This window comes from Conger conger, chromosome 3, assembly GCF_963514075.1.
Source record: "Conger conger chromosome 3, fConCon1.1, whole genome shotgun sequence".
Lineage (NCBI taxonomy): Eukaryota > Metazoa > Chordata > Actinopteri > Anguilliformes > Congridae > Conger > Conger conger.
The window spans coordinates 82,172,969-82,191,875 of NC_083762.1; positions in this window are offsets into that span (position 1 = coordinate 82,172,969).

An 18,907-nucleotide genomic window follows, 5' to 3' on the forward strand; every position below is an offset into this window, starting at 1 on the left:
TCCGCATATATTTTATATATATCCATAAAGGTCTTCACTATGTTCGCTCTGAAAAGCTCAAATGCACTGGGTCTATTTGAAAGAATAAAAACCAACATATTCAGATTGATATTAATATTACCAATGCTCAAAGAATCTTCAAACAGTGGGAACATGAAACACCAAAAGCAGTTTCTGTTATATTTTGAAAGACCCCTGTAATGTCTGTGAATACTGTAATTAAATATAAGCAGTAATTACGTGTGTCCTGATCACTAATCATCCTCATGACCCTACGTTCTGTTTAATCACGCTGTTTAATCACGCTGTTTAATCACGCTGTTTAATCACGCTGTTTAATCATGCTGCCATTTCCCAGGCAGAACCCTGGCCTGAGCGCTGTGCTGAGTCGGTGATGATGTCATGCCGTGATGATGTAACAGTAGCCTGCAGGTGTGAGTGGGATTCTGGGAAATGGAGTCCAGCTCCAGCTGAAAAGCCTGCGCCATCGCGGGGGTTTAATGGCGTCGGCCCCCGAGCCGCCAGCCTCCTCACCCCGCACCTGTGTGAAAGCAGAAAAACACCCTCAACAATATGACATCATCAGCAGACATGCTCTGAGTCTGTGGGTCTGTGTCTCACGCTGTTTAATCACGCTGCCACACACACACACACACACACACACACCTCATCCTGCTCAGGTCAGTCTCTCATTCTGTCAGAAGCTACAGTGAGGATTAGTGTCGCACCCATCAGACTCTGGATTAACTACATCCTCATCCCACAGGCAGGACGCTGTGGACGGTATCAATGTGTGCGTGTGTGTGTGTGTATGTGTGTGTATTCCTCCTGTTTCTCTGCTCTCCAAACAACCCTAAGCCTAACCCCTAACCCCTAACAACCCTAACCCTAACAACCCTAACCTAACCCTAACCCCTAACAACCCTTACTCTAACCCCTAACCCCTGACAACCCTAACCCCTAACCCCTAACAACCCTAACCCTAACAACCCTATCCTAACCCTAACCCCTAACAACCCTTACCCTAACCCCTAACCCCTGACAACCCTTACCCTAACCCCTAACCCTTAACAAATCTAACCTAACCCTAACCCCTAACCCCTAACAACCTTTACCCTAACAACCTTAACCCTAACCCCTAACAACCCTAACCTAACCCTAACCCCTAACAACCCTTACCCTAAGCCCCAAAGGGTCTGTCTGCGTTCTGAGTGGTTTTGAGATATTGATCTTCAAAGACACCAAGCAGGTCCAACCTGTTAAAACTTTTCATACTTTGAAACAGTATTTGTGTGTGCAATGTGAAGGAAAAAAAATCGAAATACTAACTCACGATACAGTTTACAATTTTAGTCAAGGAGAAAAAACTGCTTTTCGCATGGTGAGCTAACACCACTAGAGCCAGAAATAAACCCCTGAGTGCCTCTGTCAGTGTGCAGATCTCAAGACCTACCTGCCAAAAGGAGAGGGGTGTCAAAAAGGTTCTTTTAAAAATAGAGGCACTGGCGAGGTTTTATGTTTGCTGAAGAGAGCCGGTGAATCTGCCTCCCTGGGTCTCGTCCTCAGCGCTGTAACAACAGCAGCCCTGCGTGCCCTGTCCTCCTGATTAATGCTGTCTCTACCCGGGAATCGTCTGCTGAACATCGCTTTAACGCTCAGCTCTGGCGCCGCGTCATTAAGGGAATATTCACAATATTTCTGGGTCTAGCGTCGTGCAGACGTGAGTCACTCACACAGCTACACGGCTACTGAACCCCACGGCAACAGGAGCTGAGACCAGAGGACATTACATCAGGACAGACTATCACAGAGTGACTGCAGAGCACCATCCTTAAGACACCTGCATGTAGACTGCCATAACAAGACAGACTCCCGTAATATGCAGTTTAATATGCGCCTTGCATTGCTTGATAGTTGCCAGCTATAAGTGGATAACATTTACCATGGAGCCATCATATTTCACTGCAGATATATGACTTATATAAAAAATATATTTTACTGCCACTGCAGTGTTGCCTTTCTGTACCTCAGCCTCCTTCTCACACACACACACACACACACACACACACACACAAGCACATACATGCACACACGCACGTGATGTTACGGTGTGGAGGTTTTCACATATTGTTTTGAGAACTTTGTCATCCCACAATTGGGCCAAAGCAATTGAGGAAAACTGTAAAAGTTGTAAATGGTAGCTGGAGATAATAGGCCTCAACCCAGGAGCTGCTCCCTAATTGTGTTAAGTGGACTACATGGCAAAAACAATTTAAACTCAGGAAACAATTTCCATAAAAATTAGTCATGATCTTAATTACTACACAGCCCAATTTCAGTCACAGAGTGTGGGCAAGAGGCTTTTTACAGAGCTAATTACCAGGAAGAACATTTCTAACACAATGCTGAGGAAGGGAGATCTCTCACTGGTGACTCACTGGCATGGTAGAGTTCATTACCGTTGACATTTAAGAGTGTTTAAAGCAGTGTGATAGAAGAGATATATGCAATATTTAACAGAGGGATGTTATTATTCATAATTAAGCTCTGCGTGTTTCCAAATGTAACTGAAGGTATTAAAACCCCTTAACACCCCTTTACAAGCTTGAAAATGACATACCCAAAATAAAATGGTTACTATTCTGGAACTCCTTTGACTACGTGCACAATCCTGGACTCTTCTGAAAGGTGACCCTTTGGGGTTTGTTGTCCAAGAGTCAGAATTACAGAATAACAACTATTACTGTAACAACGTTACAGATGCTCAAACGCAGTGAAAGTTGAAGCTTTTTCTCTCACTGAAAAGATGTTATGTTTTTGTCTGGATATAGATCATTGTAGTTGTGGTTTGTGCACTTAGAAACACAATGGAGCCAAGTCACAACACTGGACAAATCAAGCCCTTTCAAATTTGAAAATATAGAACTGTGAGTTTTGAAACTTTCAGAAGGTGTCTCCTCTTACCATAGTGATTGAAAAGGAAATAATGACCAGCCCAGCCCTGGGGGTGAAACGTAAAGGGGTTAAATCTTCCAGTTACCCACCAGGAAGCAGACAACACACACACGCACACACACACACACAAACACACACACACACACACACAGAACAAGGCAGTAAATTAAGGGATTCATGAATTTTAGTGGTGATATGTGAGTCAAGCTGCAGAGAGTGTTCGATAATCTGACTTAAGAGCAGAGCACAGTAACATGTACAGTGTTAAATTAACATGGAGATTCACGTTATACGTGAGGTCCTAATGAACTGTGTTTGAACTGAGGTTAAACTCATCTTTCTCCTGATATATTTACAGCATCGCCATTTAGCACAATATGTTGTTGAAATATTTAATGTATTTTTGACTGTGTATCACTGTCAGAAGTGTAATAGTCAGTTTTGGTGCTTGAAAAAGAGAACTGTATTTTGGTGACCATGTGTGAGAGTGAGAATGATTGTGTGAGAGTGTAAGAGAGTGAGAGTGTGTGTGTATGAGTGAGTGAGTGTGTGTGAGTGTGTGTGAATGTGAGTGTGCCGGTTCAATCCCCCCGCCCGGGCTGTGTCAAAGTGTGTCGAAGTGTCCCTGAGCAAGACATCTAACCCCCAAATGCTCCCGACGAGCTGGTCGGGGCCTTGCATGGCAGCCAGTCGCTGTCGGTGTGTGAGTGTGTGTATGAATGGGTGAATGAGACGCATCAATTGTACAGCGCTTTGGATAAAGGCACTATATAAATGCCAACCATTTACCATTCAGTGTGTATCTGTGTTTATAAATGAATGATCAGTCAGGTGTTTCTCTAACGAGGCGCAGGCCTCCCTGGCAGAGCTCTCATTAGACATTCCCACATAATAACAACGACGTGGGTAATCCTCCTTATGAATATGCGTGCGTATTAATGTGCAGAAAGCCTGATTAAAACGTGCTATCCTGTCACAGGCTCACGCGCGCTACCTCCCAGAGAATTATTACCAACAGGTGTGGATACCTGGATTCTTCACACTCATCCGTAATTTCGTTCAGGGTTAGAATTACAGAGCAGGGGTAGTGGTCAGAGTTATTATAAATGATTAAACTCTCAGTCAGTCCACTGACCTCACCAATAAACAACCAGTATTTCAGCAGTCAGAGGTATTATAAATAAAATGTCTGCAGCATCAAGCAAATCCAGCCAATATGGTCGATCCAGAGGCCACAATGTCGTAGAACCTACAGCTGCTCGTTAACTCCTGTGCCGTTTTAATTACCGATCCGCAAACTGTAATTATGCGCCTCTCCAAGGCCGTCAGGGTTCGACCCCCGAATGTACCTCACGGAATCAGGAAGCAGAGTGCTGAACTCCAGGTCTCCCGGGGGGGGTAATTATCCTGTGGCGGCGTGGTGATCCGGCCAGCGCCCGCCCACTGCCCACGGAGAGCACTTCTCCTTCTCCTGTTTCTGATGAAACATCACTCACGCTGCGGGCAAACCGATTTGATTGCCGCCGACAGCCCAAGATTTTAATGACAGTGATTACTGAGCACCCCACCAGCACGTCAACCTGCCAGTCACTTGGCAGTTCAAAGGTCAAATCAGAGGCATCACAGGCTAATTCTTCTCCTATTGATTTAGCTCTTTTGACTCTTTTGACTCATCACTGTAAATAAGATTCAGATCTTAATTGTCCTTGCTGGTAAAATAAAGGTAAACTGAAATAATACATTTATAGAGTTTATCTTCATAGGACATGCTTTGTACTCTCAGTACATAGTACTGGTAGAATGTTTGAACGCTTGTGTGGTGTATTCAGGAGAGGGGTGAATGTGTTGAGAAAGTGCTCCTCTTCTGTGAGCTATAGACTAGCTGCCCTGTGAGCTGTAGACTAGCTGCTCTGTGAGGTATAGACTAGCTGCCCTATGAGGTGTAGACTAGTTGCCCTGTGAGGTATAGACTAGCTGCCTGTGAGGTATAGACTAACTGCCTGTGAGCTGTAGACTGGCTGCCTGTGAGGTATAGACTAGCTGCCCTGTGAGTTGTAGACTGGCTGCCTGTGAGCTATAGACTAGCTGCTCTGTGAGGTATAGAGTAGCTGCTCTGTGAGCTATAGACTAGCTTTCCTATGAGGTGTAGACTAGTTGCCCTGTGAGGTATAGACTAGCTGCCTGTGAGCTGTAGACTGGCTGCCTGTGAGGTATAGACTAGCTGCCCTGTGAGCTATAGACTAGCTGCTCTGTGAGGTATAGAATAGCTGCCCTATGAGGTGTAGACTAGCTGCCCTGTGAGGTATAGATTAGCTGCTCTGTGAGCTATAGACTAGCTGCCCTGTGAGCTATAGACTAGCTGCCCTATGAGGTGTAGACTAGCTGCCCTGTGAGCTATAGACTAGCTGCTCTGTGAGGTATAGACTAGCTGCTCTGTGAGCTGTAGACTGGCTGCCTGTGAGGTATAGACTAGCTGCCCTGTGAGCTATAGACTAGCTGCTCTGTGAGGTATAGACTAGCTGCCCTATGAGGTGTAGACTAGCTGCCCTGTGAGGTATAGATTAGCTGCTCTGTGAGCTATAGACTAGCTGCATGTGAGGTATAGACTAGCTGCCCTATGAGGTATAGACTAGCTGCCCTGTGAGGTATAGACTAGCTGCCTGTGAGCTATAGACTAGCTTCCCTGTGAGGTATAGACTAGCTTCCCTGTGAGATATAGACTAGCTGCCCTGTGAGGTATAGACTAGCTGCCCTGAGAGCTACTTTCATTAGATATTGAGAGGTAAAACCATACAGAAGTGGCGTGTTGATATTGTGCAGCTATCCAGCTAATCCTCCTTTGTGTTATTTAACTACAACAGCTCCACAGATATTATTGTGGTTACACTGGTGGCCTAGTGGCTAAGATTTTTGATTAGGACCTTGGAGGTGCTGCTTCAAGCCCCAGTGTAGCCACAACAAGATCTGTGCAGCTGTTGGGCCTTGAGCAAGACCCTTAACCCTGCATTGCTCCAGGGGAGGATTGTCCCCTGCTTAGTCTAATGCTGACCACACTGACACACACACACACACACACACACACACACACATATACACACACACACACACACATACACACATACATACACACACACATACACACACACACACACTCACACACACCTGCACACACACATACACACACACACTCTCACACACACACACACACACACACACACACACACACACTCAGACTCATACACACTCACACACACACACACACACACAAAGATTAGCCTCTTTTCACTTGAGTTGGTCAAGGCATTTTCAGGTGTGGTCAGCTAAATAATTGTAGTGTAATCGTGTCCCTAACTACAGTATATAAGTTATTTTTCCACGGACAGTGTATGCGTGTGTGTGTGTGTGTGTGTGTGTGTGTGTGTGTGTGCGTGTGTGTGTAGGGTGGGGGTGATAACACAGGGCACAGCGTTGCTGCGGTACTGCAGCTCAGTTGAGTCAGAATGATTGATGTTTGTTCTGGGAGCTGAATTACCTTAGCTATCTGGAGTTATAGTGACCACTCTACACTTCTCTTAAAGGTAGCTTCAGATTCTTCCCACAGTATCAATCTCCCAGCATAAAGGAATGTGTCTGTCACAGACAGCTGATCCTTGACATCGATCACTTCAACATCACAGAGGAGAGGAACTGTCAATGCATTTCTGAGCTGGTCGACATTGTGTGACATATTTCCTTTAGGAACTAAGATGGACATGTATGAACAACCTCTATGGCAGCGCTACTCAACCCCACGTCCTGCAGAGCTACTCAACCCCACGTCCTGCAGAGCTACTCAACCCCACGTCCTGCAGAGCTACTCAACTCCACGTCCTGCAGTGTCTGCAGTGCTACTCAACTCCACGTCCTGCAGTGTCTGCAGTGCTACTCAACCCCACGTCCTGCAGTGCTACTCAACTCCACGTCCTGCAGTGTCTGCAGTGTTACTCAACCCCACGTCCTGCAGTGTCTGCAGTGCTACTCAACTCCACGTCCTGCAGTGTCTGCAGCGCTACTCAACCCCACGTCCTACAGTGTCTGCAGTGCTACTCAACTCCACGTCCTGCAGTGTCTGCAGCTACTCAACCCCACGTCCTGCAGTGTCTGCAGTGCTACTCAACCCCACGTCCTGCAGTGTCTGCAGCGCTACTCAACTCCACGTCCTGCAGTGTCTGCAGTGCTACTCAACCCCACGTCCTCCATGGTTGAAGTGAATGCCTGCAGACACTGCCCGCAGGAGTTGAGTAGCGCTGCAGACACTGCAGGACGTGGGGTTGAGTAGCGCTGCTCTATGGAGAAAAGGGTTGTATTCTATGTTGAATTAGCTGTAGCCTAGAGGCTAAGGTACATGACTGGGACCCAGAATGTTGGTGGGTCAAGCCCCGGTCTAGTCAACAGCTAAAATATGTCATGGAACCTCCGATACCATGTTACATCTCACATGTGATTCAAACGACAATAGCCACCACAGCTGGAGTATGTACACATTTTGTCCTGCATACTTTTATGTCGCAGCCGATACAAGGAATAAGCCACACGCAGTGAAATTTCCCACAGCTTCGCATGAGATTGGTTAACTTCATAAATTATTTTCTGTGTCAAACACCCAGCCTTAATTATTGATTGGCTGCAATCATTAATTAATATTTAATATGAATAATCTATTTGGTGATTTCTTAGAGTTGAAATGGTGTCATTTTTGTTGCAAAGATTATTTTTAGTTATTTTAAGATTGGGAGCTTGTGTCTCTGTCTGGGCTTGCACCTCGATTCACGGCTGCTCTTTAGAGGCGCACAAATCCACCCAGAAGAGTACCCACGTTATTCTATTTCAGAGATTACACCCACATCCTGAGGCTGGTGGTGAGATTTCACAAATTGAAATAGAGAGAGTCTCGCTGCATTTCATGAGGTCATAGTGCCATTATAGAATCTCACCCACGGTCTAATATTGTTACTGTCTTCATAGAATCACAAGCTGTTATCACAGGTGTTTCACAGTTTCATACCCACTGACAACGGATGTTTCAATCCACCGCTGAACCCGGGCACACGGTGCGTGTGTAGTTATGCACAATCACAGCCCTGATGTTTTCTGCTGCAGATAGACCGTCTGTTTCCAGTACCTGAAAACAGGCTGCCTGTTTGTGTGTGTGTGTGTGTGTGTGTGTGTGTGTGAGTGGGACGTGGCAGTGTGTGATTTCTGTTGGCTGTCTGTCAGCTGATGATGACGCTGTCACAGTGGAGTATTTCTGCACTGCGAGACTTTTACTCATCCTTCACCCGCCTCTGCCTTCCCATTATTACAGAAACTGCAATTCCCAGAAGCCTTGTGACATATACTGTACCTCCACCCACTGGTGAAGATGACGGCCAGTGCACCAAACTGATGGATCATCAACTCTGTCTATTCCATCGAGGCTGAGAGGCTGAGAGGCTGAGAGGGGTTTGGTTTGTTCAGTCTGGTATCAGTGAACGCTGGCCTTCCCAGAGTCCTGTTCTGCAGCCTGTATTTTACAAGGGTGTGGGTTTCCCTTTAATTAAACGCAATGATCAATATTTCCTCTCAACTGCAGCATATTAATCTCTATATTCACAAAGCCAATTTCAGTTTGACCCGTTCAAACAGCATTCAGGTGCATAAGTGGAAAATAATTTATAGAGTAATGCAGCTGCCCTCTGCCAGAGTGATACTGCACAGAACGTCTGGAACGCCCAGATTCACACACACACACATACACACACACACACACTCTCACACACTCACACACACTCACACACCAAGACTTCTGAGCAAATGAGCGAAATGTACTCTTCCAGGGTTGAGCTCGTTTGAAATAGACTGTTTTCTGTCTCTCATAACTGCACTGGGGAGATAACGGCAGCCATTCTCAGGCTGTTCTGAGGCTCCTCGTTAACGTGCTCGCAGTCTGAACGCCCCCGCTAAACCCACGTCTGCCTCGTCAGGCGAGACTCGTTTGTGTAAACATCTGTCCATGAACGCCACAATACACCAGCAGGGGGCAGCAAAGCTGCAAAAACGGGCTGATCGGACACGCACGAGAGGCCAGACTCGCTGTAATGAGGAGCTGTGCTCAAACCCTACTGGCTTTTAACTAGGGTGTCTGTGCTGTTTCTGGCCGTGTCTGTGCTGTTTCTGGCCGTGTCTGTGCTGTTTCGGGCTGTGTTTGTGCTGTTTCGGGCTGTGTTTGTGCTGTTTCGGGCTGTGTTTGTGCTGTTAAGAAGAGAAGTGCATAGTCATAGCTTAGAAAAAAAGCAGTGCAGAATGCTCATGTTTGGCGATACTGTCATCACTGGCTGTGGCTCCATTGTGTTCCTAAGACACACACATCTCTATCCACTCAAAAACAGTGAGAAAGAAATCGTCCACTTCCACTGTTTCTGTAACTTTGTTTTCGTAATGCTTTAAGTCATTCTGACTCTTGGAAAATAAACCCCAATGGGTTACCTTTCAGAGCACACCTGGATTCTACCCCTAGTCAAAAGGGTTCAGAAATAGTAACAATTTTATTTTGGGTAAAGAAAAGGAACAACACTTAGAGGGTTAGATACAGTACAGAAACTGATTGTGATTTAAAAAAAGAAGTGGGTATTCCCCAGCTTACTGTTCTTGATTGTAATGTAATGTAATGTAAATTGTGTGGTGTGTGGAGATGAGGGACCTCATCCTGACCCTAGTCCTGACGGCTGACATGATATTTAAGGAAAACGTGTTTTCCCAAGAACAATGTGAGTTCCAGAGAACTAGGTACTTCTGCTTCATGTGAATACACATAGACCATGGTGTGTGGTAGTGCTATAAGAGATGACCTTTAATGATATATCAGTGCAGATATGAAATCTGTGACTCAGGCTAGAGAGGGTAAACCCCGGTCACGCCAGCCAAGACGAAAATGACACACGAGAGTATGCAGAAAAATCTTGGAAGTCTTTTTTTTTTTTTTCTACGTCAGCTCACTCACCCTTTCCGATCCCAAAGGCAGGAACGTCACGGGCGGGGAATCCCGCACAGGGAGGCGTGAGCAGCGGGAACGTGGCTCGGGGATTGGGCTCGGTGTTCCTTCCTCATCCCGGAGACGCAGGGCTGAACTGGCAGCCATCCAGGAAGCCCAGTGTCTGCGCAGCTCAGCTGGGGGTCTGCAGAGTGTCTGCGCAGCCGGGCTGGGGGTCTGCAGAGTGAATAAAAAGGCCCATATCAAGCAGCTACTGCGTTCTGTAAGCCACACAAACATTCCTGATTGTCATGGCAAAGCTTCTGATACCAAGGGGAGTGGGTGCAGAAATACATAAATAAATATGGATCTAGCTCTATAAAGCACTGTATGAAATACATAAATAAATATGAATCTAGCTCTATAAAGCACTGTATGAAATATATAAATAAATATGGATCTAGCTCTATAAAGCACTGTATGAAATACATAAATAAATATGGATCTAGCTCTATAAAGCACTGTATGAAATACATAAATAAATATGGATCTAGCTCTATAAAGCACTGTATGAAATACATAAATAAATATGAATCTAGCTCTATAAAGCACTGTATGAAATACATAAATAAATATGCATCTAGCTCTATAAAGCACTGTATGAAATATATAAATAAATATGGATCTAGCTCTATAAAGCACTGTATGAAATACATAAATAAATATGAATCTAGCTCTATAAAGCACTGTATGAAATACATAAATAAATATGCATCTAGCTCTATAAAGCACTGTATGAAATACATACATAAATATGGATCTAGCTCTATAAAGCACTGTATGAAATACATAAATAAATATGGATCTAGCTCTATAAAGCACTGTATGAAATACATAAATAAATATGGATCTAGCTCTATAAAGCACTGTATGAAATATACAAATAAACATGGATCTAGCTCTATAAAGCACTGTATGAAATACATAAATAAATATGGATCTAGCTCTATAAAGCACTGTATGAAATACATAAATAAATATGGATCTAGCTCTATAAAGCACTCTATGAAGCTGCTGTAGTCCTGCTGGCTCCAGCGGTGACCAGCGTTAAAAACATGGCTTGAGCTGTTTATTTTCAGCAGGGCTCCCACAGTAAGGCGCTCTCAGAGTGACCAGTTTAACACTATCACAGTGCTGGGAACAGTGGGTTGTAAAGATCTCATTCTGTGGAAAATGACATTTTCCTAGCTGTGTGGATTATAAAGGAGTTAGGTTATAAAGTACAGGTCCCCAAAGACATCCACACAATCAGTATTAAGAAACTGTGCATTTAAATGAGCGGCTTAAGATAATGGATGGATAATAATTATTATTAAAATGTTTTTGTTATATGTTCTTATTTTAATGTATTGTGCAATCCGTCTCACTCTGCGCTAGATCAGCGGTCTCAGGTGTCTAATCCTCTTTTCTTTGACAAAAGTGCACAGAATAGATTTATTTATCTTACCCAGCGACACATGCTTACCACATCGCTGGCTGAAGTTGGATTAATATACAGTGTGAAACTGCCAGAAACACACAGTGCTTTCAGCAAAGGATTAGTCTGCATGCTTATCAGACATTTCACTGGCAATCCCAGCTGTACTTCCTAAAACTGATATGGGTCAGCGTAATCAGGTGAAGACACTTGATCAGTTTCATGTTCCTTCGAGAGAGAAAGCTTGTTTCGTTGTGTTTTTTGTAGCGTAGTGGTTAAGGTGCAAGACTGGGACATGCAAGGTCGGTGGTTCTAATCCCGGTGTAGCCACGATAAGATCCACACAGCCGTTGGGCCGTTGAGCAAGGCCCTTAACCCTGCATTGCTCCAGGGGAGGATTGTCTCCTGCTTAATCTATCAACTGTGCGTAGCTCTGGATAAGAAAGTCTGCCAAATGCCAATAATGTAATGTAATGTCTTCGGCTGGAATCTTTTTTATTTCTGAGAAACCTTTTTTCTCCCTTAACTAACAGTTCATATTTAAGAAATTCTCATTTTACACACACATCATTTATTCAGAAAGGGAAGGTTCTGGGAGAAGTGTTGACACAGCGAAAGCTTGGTGGTGTGTTTGAATTAGCGATACTGACTGCACTGCGCTGATCATATCTCACAAAAATCATTTTCTGATTACGACACACATGGAATGCACACGTGTCTGCTCCCACACAGAGCTGCACACACAGTTTTTACACACTGCACACACACCTCAAGATCACACAAGTAACCAGTGAAGTATATACACTGGTTAATATACCCACTGCAGTGGTTTGTTTTAAAGTTTGTATTGTAAAGTTGGGCTTTTCTTATGGTTGTCTGAGCAGAGGATAGAGCTTTGGTTTTCAGAGCTTCCTACCATCGTAGCAGGTTTCATGGCCTTATATTGGGAAATTCCCTGTTCTCTGTGTACACAGCTGAACTAATGAGCCAGATAAATGCGGTATGCCACAGTTTCACTGGACAAGGTTACATTTTCAATGGCTGCCCAGAGGAATACAACCTCAAAGCTTTAATTTAGCAGCACTTTACCTTCCCTGTCACTGGAAAGCATAGCCCCCTGTGCCCACGGACACAGACACACAGTCCCTGTGCCTACAGACACACAGCCCCTGTGGCCTACAGACACAGACACACAGCCCCTGTGCCTACAGACACACAGCCCCTGTGGCCTACAGACACATACACACAGCCCCTGTGCCTACAGACACACAGCCCCTGTGCCTACAGACACACAGCCCCTGTGCCAATGTATACAGACACACAGCCCCTGTGCCCACAGACACATACACACAGTCCCTGTGCCTACAGACACACAGCCCCTGTGCCTACAGACACACAGCCCCTGTGCCTACAGACACACAGCCCCTGTGCCTACAGACACAGACACACAGCCCCCTGTGCCCACAGACACAGACACACAGCCCCTGTGCCTACAGACACACAGCCCCCTGTGCCTACAGACACACAGCCCCTGTGCCTACAGACACACAGCCCCTGTGCCTACAGACACAGACACACAGCCCCTGTGCCTACAGACACACAGCCCCCTGTGCCTACAGACACAGACACACAGCCCCCTGTGCCTACAGACACAGACACACAGCCCCTGTGCCTACAGACACAGACACACAGCCCCTGTGCCTACAGACATACAGCCCCTGTGCCTACAGACACAGACACACAGCCCCTGTGCCTACAGACACAGACACACAGCCCCTGTGCCTACAGACACAGACACACAGCCCCTGTGCCTACAGACACAGACACAGACACACAGCCCCTGTGCCTACAGACACAGACACAGACACACAGGCCCTGTGCCTACAGACACACAGACACACAGTCCCCACATTCAAAGTGAAGGATAAATTATAAATATTGCTCAAAGTGGATCTGAACATGGAATCTCTATAGTACAATATGCTATAATATGGATAGATTTCTCCAACATAGCCAGGTTTATGTATTTAGTTTGTTTATTTGTTTTTAGGGAAAATATTGTGTGCTCTTGTTTTTATTTATTTGTCATATCTTTTAGTTTGTTTTGTTGGTTTTGAGATGTTTGGCAGTGAGAGATTTCCAGAGAAAGGACCCTGGAGGTTTGTTCTCAGTGGATAACAGGGCTTCATGTGCGTACGATCGTAAAGTGATTAACCTGCCCTTTACAACCCATCCACTCCTTCAAATGCCTTCAAAAGCTGTCAAGTGCATTTGAGATAGTCCAGACTCCTGCCAGCTCAATACACAGTCTCCCCTGATGGAAAATTGCAGGTTATTTTCAGGGCAGGGTAAACTGAGAACTTCCACTGAACTGTGGAGGGAACAGAATCAAATATCCTCCAAACACACGCAGTCCTCCTGCTGCTTCGGCCTGCTCCCCTCCTGGACCGTTCTGTGGTTTTAACTCAGACTTCAAGTCCTTTGGGTTCAGACAGATTTCATCCCTGTGACTGAAGTTTTGACTGTCCTCCAAGATATGGGTATGAGTACGTATGTTGAGTATAATAAACATTTCATACGATTATATTTTACAGCACTCTCAGTATCAGCCAATTACAGGCCAGACCGTTGCAGAATGACTCCATCAGGTACACAAGCAGATCAGGTGGGCAAACAGGTGCAGAGGAGATAATCCAGTTCATAGTCCATGTCACAGGTAAACGTCCAAACAGAGAAAGGCAGTCCAAACAGGCAATGGTACAGAGCACAATCCAAAAGTCAAAATCCTATAAACAAGGCAAAGTTTGATAACAGGTAATCCGAAACAGAATAGAAGGCAGATCCAAAAAGCTAAAGTTGGGAGACACAAAAACAGTCGATACACGAGACAGGAAGGCAGAAAAACGTTGGAAAGTATGGTCAAGACACAAAATAATCTGGCAAAGAAACGAGGCAAACAGACAGGTATAAATACACTGACAAATGAATTGAAATGAAGGTATAAATACACTGACAAATGAATTGAAATGAAGAACAGGTGGGGGTGCAGGGAAACGGGTTAGGAGACACGGGTGAGTGAGTGCTGGGGCTGATCATTGGGGGGATTTATTTTCTTCTTTAGGACCCTCTTTGGACAAAATCGTATGATTTCAGACTGGATTATTTGGACTTGGACATTCTTTAAATGATTGACTTGGCTTGGATTTATCTTGGATAACGGTCTGGATGTGGATGTAGTTGTGTAATTGACATAATAAAAAAAGTAAGCTTCAGTTTCCAAGAAAAATACAGCTCTTCCTTTGTAGAAATACATGCCTCCTTTGTTGTCTTCTTCCGTTGGGCGGAGCTGTGGAGTGACACAGGGAAGGGGTGAGAGTGAAGGTCAGCGACTGGAGCAAGCTCAGAGATGTTCTGTGTGATTCACAGAACGAGCCAGGGCTCAAACTGCACAAATTATTCAGTTTCTCCATTCATACGAAGAGAGAGATATTCTGTGTGATTCTGTAATGTTTCTGTATTTGTTCTGTATGTTTTCATGTTTATTCTTGTTTATTATTCCTTTTTTGGTAGTTAAATGTTGTAAAGCACGAGTCTTACTAACTACTACTAATCTAGGTTTTGTACAGTACTAATCTGATTAATACACTTACTGTCTGTCTAACTAACTAACTAACAATCACTTTTATTGGGTAGTTTAGAAATATTCACGTAACTGACTCACTAACGCAATCTCTTAGTATTTCTGCACTGTTCTGTAACTCTGCCTCCCTATGCTATCCCTGATTACTCGTTTAGTTTCAGCGAAGTGTTCGCACCTGTCTCTTAACTATCACTACGTCTTCAAACTTTGCAAATGTCTACTCCCTAATCCGGAGCCGTATGTTTTACATGTTTTGTTTCGTGCATCCAGTCTGCGTTTTCGTCTCCCTCCCGTTATTATGTTATTACCCTATTATGTTTCCCCACCTGTTGTCTATTTGTTTAGCCCACCTTTTTCTCTGTCCAGCCTAGATTGTCACCTTCCCTCTTGTATTTCAACCCCATTCTCAGTATGCTTCTTTGTCAGAACGTTGATCATAGTAAGTGCCGATTTTGTGTAAGCCTTATTATTGAGATTCTTGATAGACACCCGTTTGCCTTGATTTCCGTACCTGCCTTGCACTTCTGGTTTTTCGACGTTTTCGCTTTGTGTTTTTGACTACGAGTTTGTTTTTCCCCTTCTGTACCTTCGCCCTGTGATTTTCTGGATTTTGACCTCTTGCTTGTTTTTCAACCATTCTTTTGCTGTGTACTGGATCTCTTGGCTTTTGACTACTGAACATTAAAACTACGATTTTGGATTATCCTGTGGTCTGCGTCTGGGTTCTCTGCACCGTACATAACAGATTCACCTTCAGGGCCGAAGCAAAATCACTTTTACTCTAATAATTATGTTAATTTATCCCACCTTTACACTGTGTTCTTCATGCTGTTCAGGTGACTAAGATAAACTGTAAAGTATTTTCAACTTGTTTCAACTTGAATCTGCCTCCTCTGGAGTAGATAGCACTGGGTATGTTCCAGGGGATCATGTGCTTTTTGGAAATAACTTCCTCATTAAAATGCCATGGTCCGTGTCATGATCAGAGTTAATAGTAATGCAACCATAAAGAGGCTAGTTCATTAGCAGGTTAGCATGATAGGCTAGTTAACAGGTTATACTTTAAAAGTACAATGGGTAAGAATTTTGTGTTAAAACATTGTTACAAGACCATTGGAAATCCCTTTCTATAATTGAAAAAGGCTCAGTGACATGCTGACTCACCCTCTGCCTGTGTTTATAGTCCTTAAATTCCACTACTGATCGAGTAGAACCCCTTGCTTGCTTGTGAGTATCTGTAAATTAAAGTTGGGATTTTTCTGTGGTTGAACCTGGTCTGAATTTGGGCACGGCAGTGTACTTGATGGAGGCATGTGAATTCATACACCGGGAAATCAGTTACAGGTATAAAAACACTAAGAAATGTTTATTGAGAATATAAAAAGTTAAAGCATATGTACATAGTCTCAGTTCATGTGTAATATAGTGTAATATTAGAAAAGGAGACTTTTTCAAAAGGTTCAGCCAAATGATGTAAATGTAAATGATAATCCTGTACCGATATTCTCTTGATGATTCAGTGGTTTATAAACAGGATTTACAGATGGGATTTTGTTCCCAACAGCTACAGCTGACTAGCATCTGAATATGTATGGAGGGTGGATGCAGATTCTCGCATGCTGATCTGGACTGGACACAGTCTGACACAGCTTTCACCGCACCTTATGCAAGACGCTCGTTCAATGTGAGAATACTGCTGTGCAGAGACTGGGCTCGGTTCGCAGGGAGGAAGCAGGGCAATCCGAGAACCACTCTTAGAGGTTAAGTAGGTACACCCCTGGAGGCATTGGAGTGTGTGTCTTTCCACAGTGGATGTCCGGAGGAGAGGAGGGAGCAGAATGGTGAAAACCAGCACTGGGGCAGGTCACCTACAGCATGTAATCTGTTAAAGACACCTCTCCCGGTAACCCAAAACACATCAGTTGTTTAAAAGCACTGATGTGGGTTCAGCTTATGCTGACAATTATTATGATTAGAAGGTGAGTTGAGTTGCATGTGTGTTTGTTTGATGCCTGAGTTTATGTCCAAGTATGTGTGTGTCTTGCCTATGTAGCCTATGTATTGCTTGATGCATTAAGGCAACTTATTGCCCATTTCTGAAATGAATGTCACACACTTGTGAAAAGGGATAATGAATGTCACACACACTCTGGTGAAAAGGGATAATGAATGGCACACACACTCTGGTGAAAAGGGATAATGAATGGCACACACTCTGGTGAAAAGGGATAATGAATGTCACACACACTCTGGTGAAAAGGGATAATGAATGGCACACACTCTCTGGTGAAAAGGGATAATGAATGTCGCACACACTCTGGTGAAAAGGGATAATGAATGGCACACACACTCTGGTGAAAAGGGATAATGAATGTCACACTCTGGTGAAAAGGATAATGAATGTCACACTCTCTGCTGAAATGGATAATGAATGTCACACACACTCTGGTGAAAAGGGATAATGAATGTCACACTCTGGTGAAAAGGGATAATGAATGGCACACACACTCTGGTGAAAAGGGATAATGATGTCACACTCTCTGGTGAAACAGAAACTTTAGGAGCGGTTCCCCAGCGGTTCCCCAGCAGACCTTTCGGAAATGCAGCGGCAGGAAGTTGATGTTAGACTGCAGAGTAGCAGTGGGTTGCCTGGGTAACTCAGGTAATGCACAGTTCTGTGTTAGAATTAGTGTAATACTGCCCCCTGCAGGCAGCATGGACAAGTACACAGAAAGACATTCTTCAAAGCTAACAGAATGTATGTCTCATTTTAGCCCTCTTTCACTGGACACAGTTCTCCTCTTTCACCACAGTCTTCATGAAGGAAATTTTTTTTTTGTTCACATTGAAAAGACGACCATTTAAAATGCTAAAGTGTAATTGTATTATAGTTACATTACATTACATTACATTATTGGCATTGGGCAGATGCTCTTATCCAGAGCGACGTACAGTTGATTAGACTAAGCAGGAGACAATCCTCCCCTGGAGCAATGCAGGGTTAAGGGCCTTGCTCAGGGGCCCAACGGCTGTGCAGATCTTATTGTGGCTACACCGGGATTAGAACCACCGACCTTGTGTGTCCCAGGCATTCACCTTAACCGCTATGCTACAGGCCGCCTCAATACAATATTGTATATTGTATATTGTATTATGTATTATGTATTATGTATTATGTATTATGTATTATGTATTATGTATTATGTATTATTTCCACACATGCATCCTCAAAGGGCAATTGTTAGTTGTGTTAATTATTCAGCAGAGTTTTAATATAAATAAAATGATTTATTATACAATTTGATTGGATGAGAGGCATTCCATGAGTTCTGAAATACAGAACAACACTCCGACCTCATCACCATCCGAGATCAAACCTCCTGGTACCTAGGACCGAACCACGGCCACGAGGATGTACAGTAGGACAGCACTTCCTCTCGTGCGATATCGCTTCATTGCGTTGTGAAATGAGGAAGTGACAGTAGAAAGTGGAGTAAGCGTGCTGTGTTACTGAAGCGCCGTGTGCACTGCAATTATCCACAGCAACCGCCAGCGGGCTGGATGCGTCCCGTTTGTCTCTCAATCATCTTTCTTTTGGAGGCATTAAATACGCTCTGAAGATACACTAATCACCCCCAGTAATTAATCTCCTTCTAATGAACTCTTCCTGTTGGACTGGCCTGCTGGTGACGGTGCCAGACTGCATTGTCAGAACACGTGAACATCGTGTTCTCTGCGTGAAATGAGCCATAACAGGCACCGCAGGTTTAAACCAACAGGAAAACACAACACATCTGAGTGTGTGTGTGTGTGTGTGTGTGTGTGTGTGTGTGTGAGTGTGTGTGTG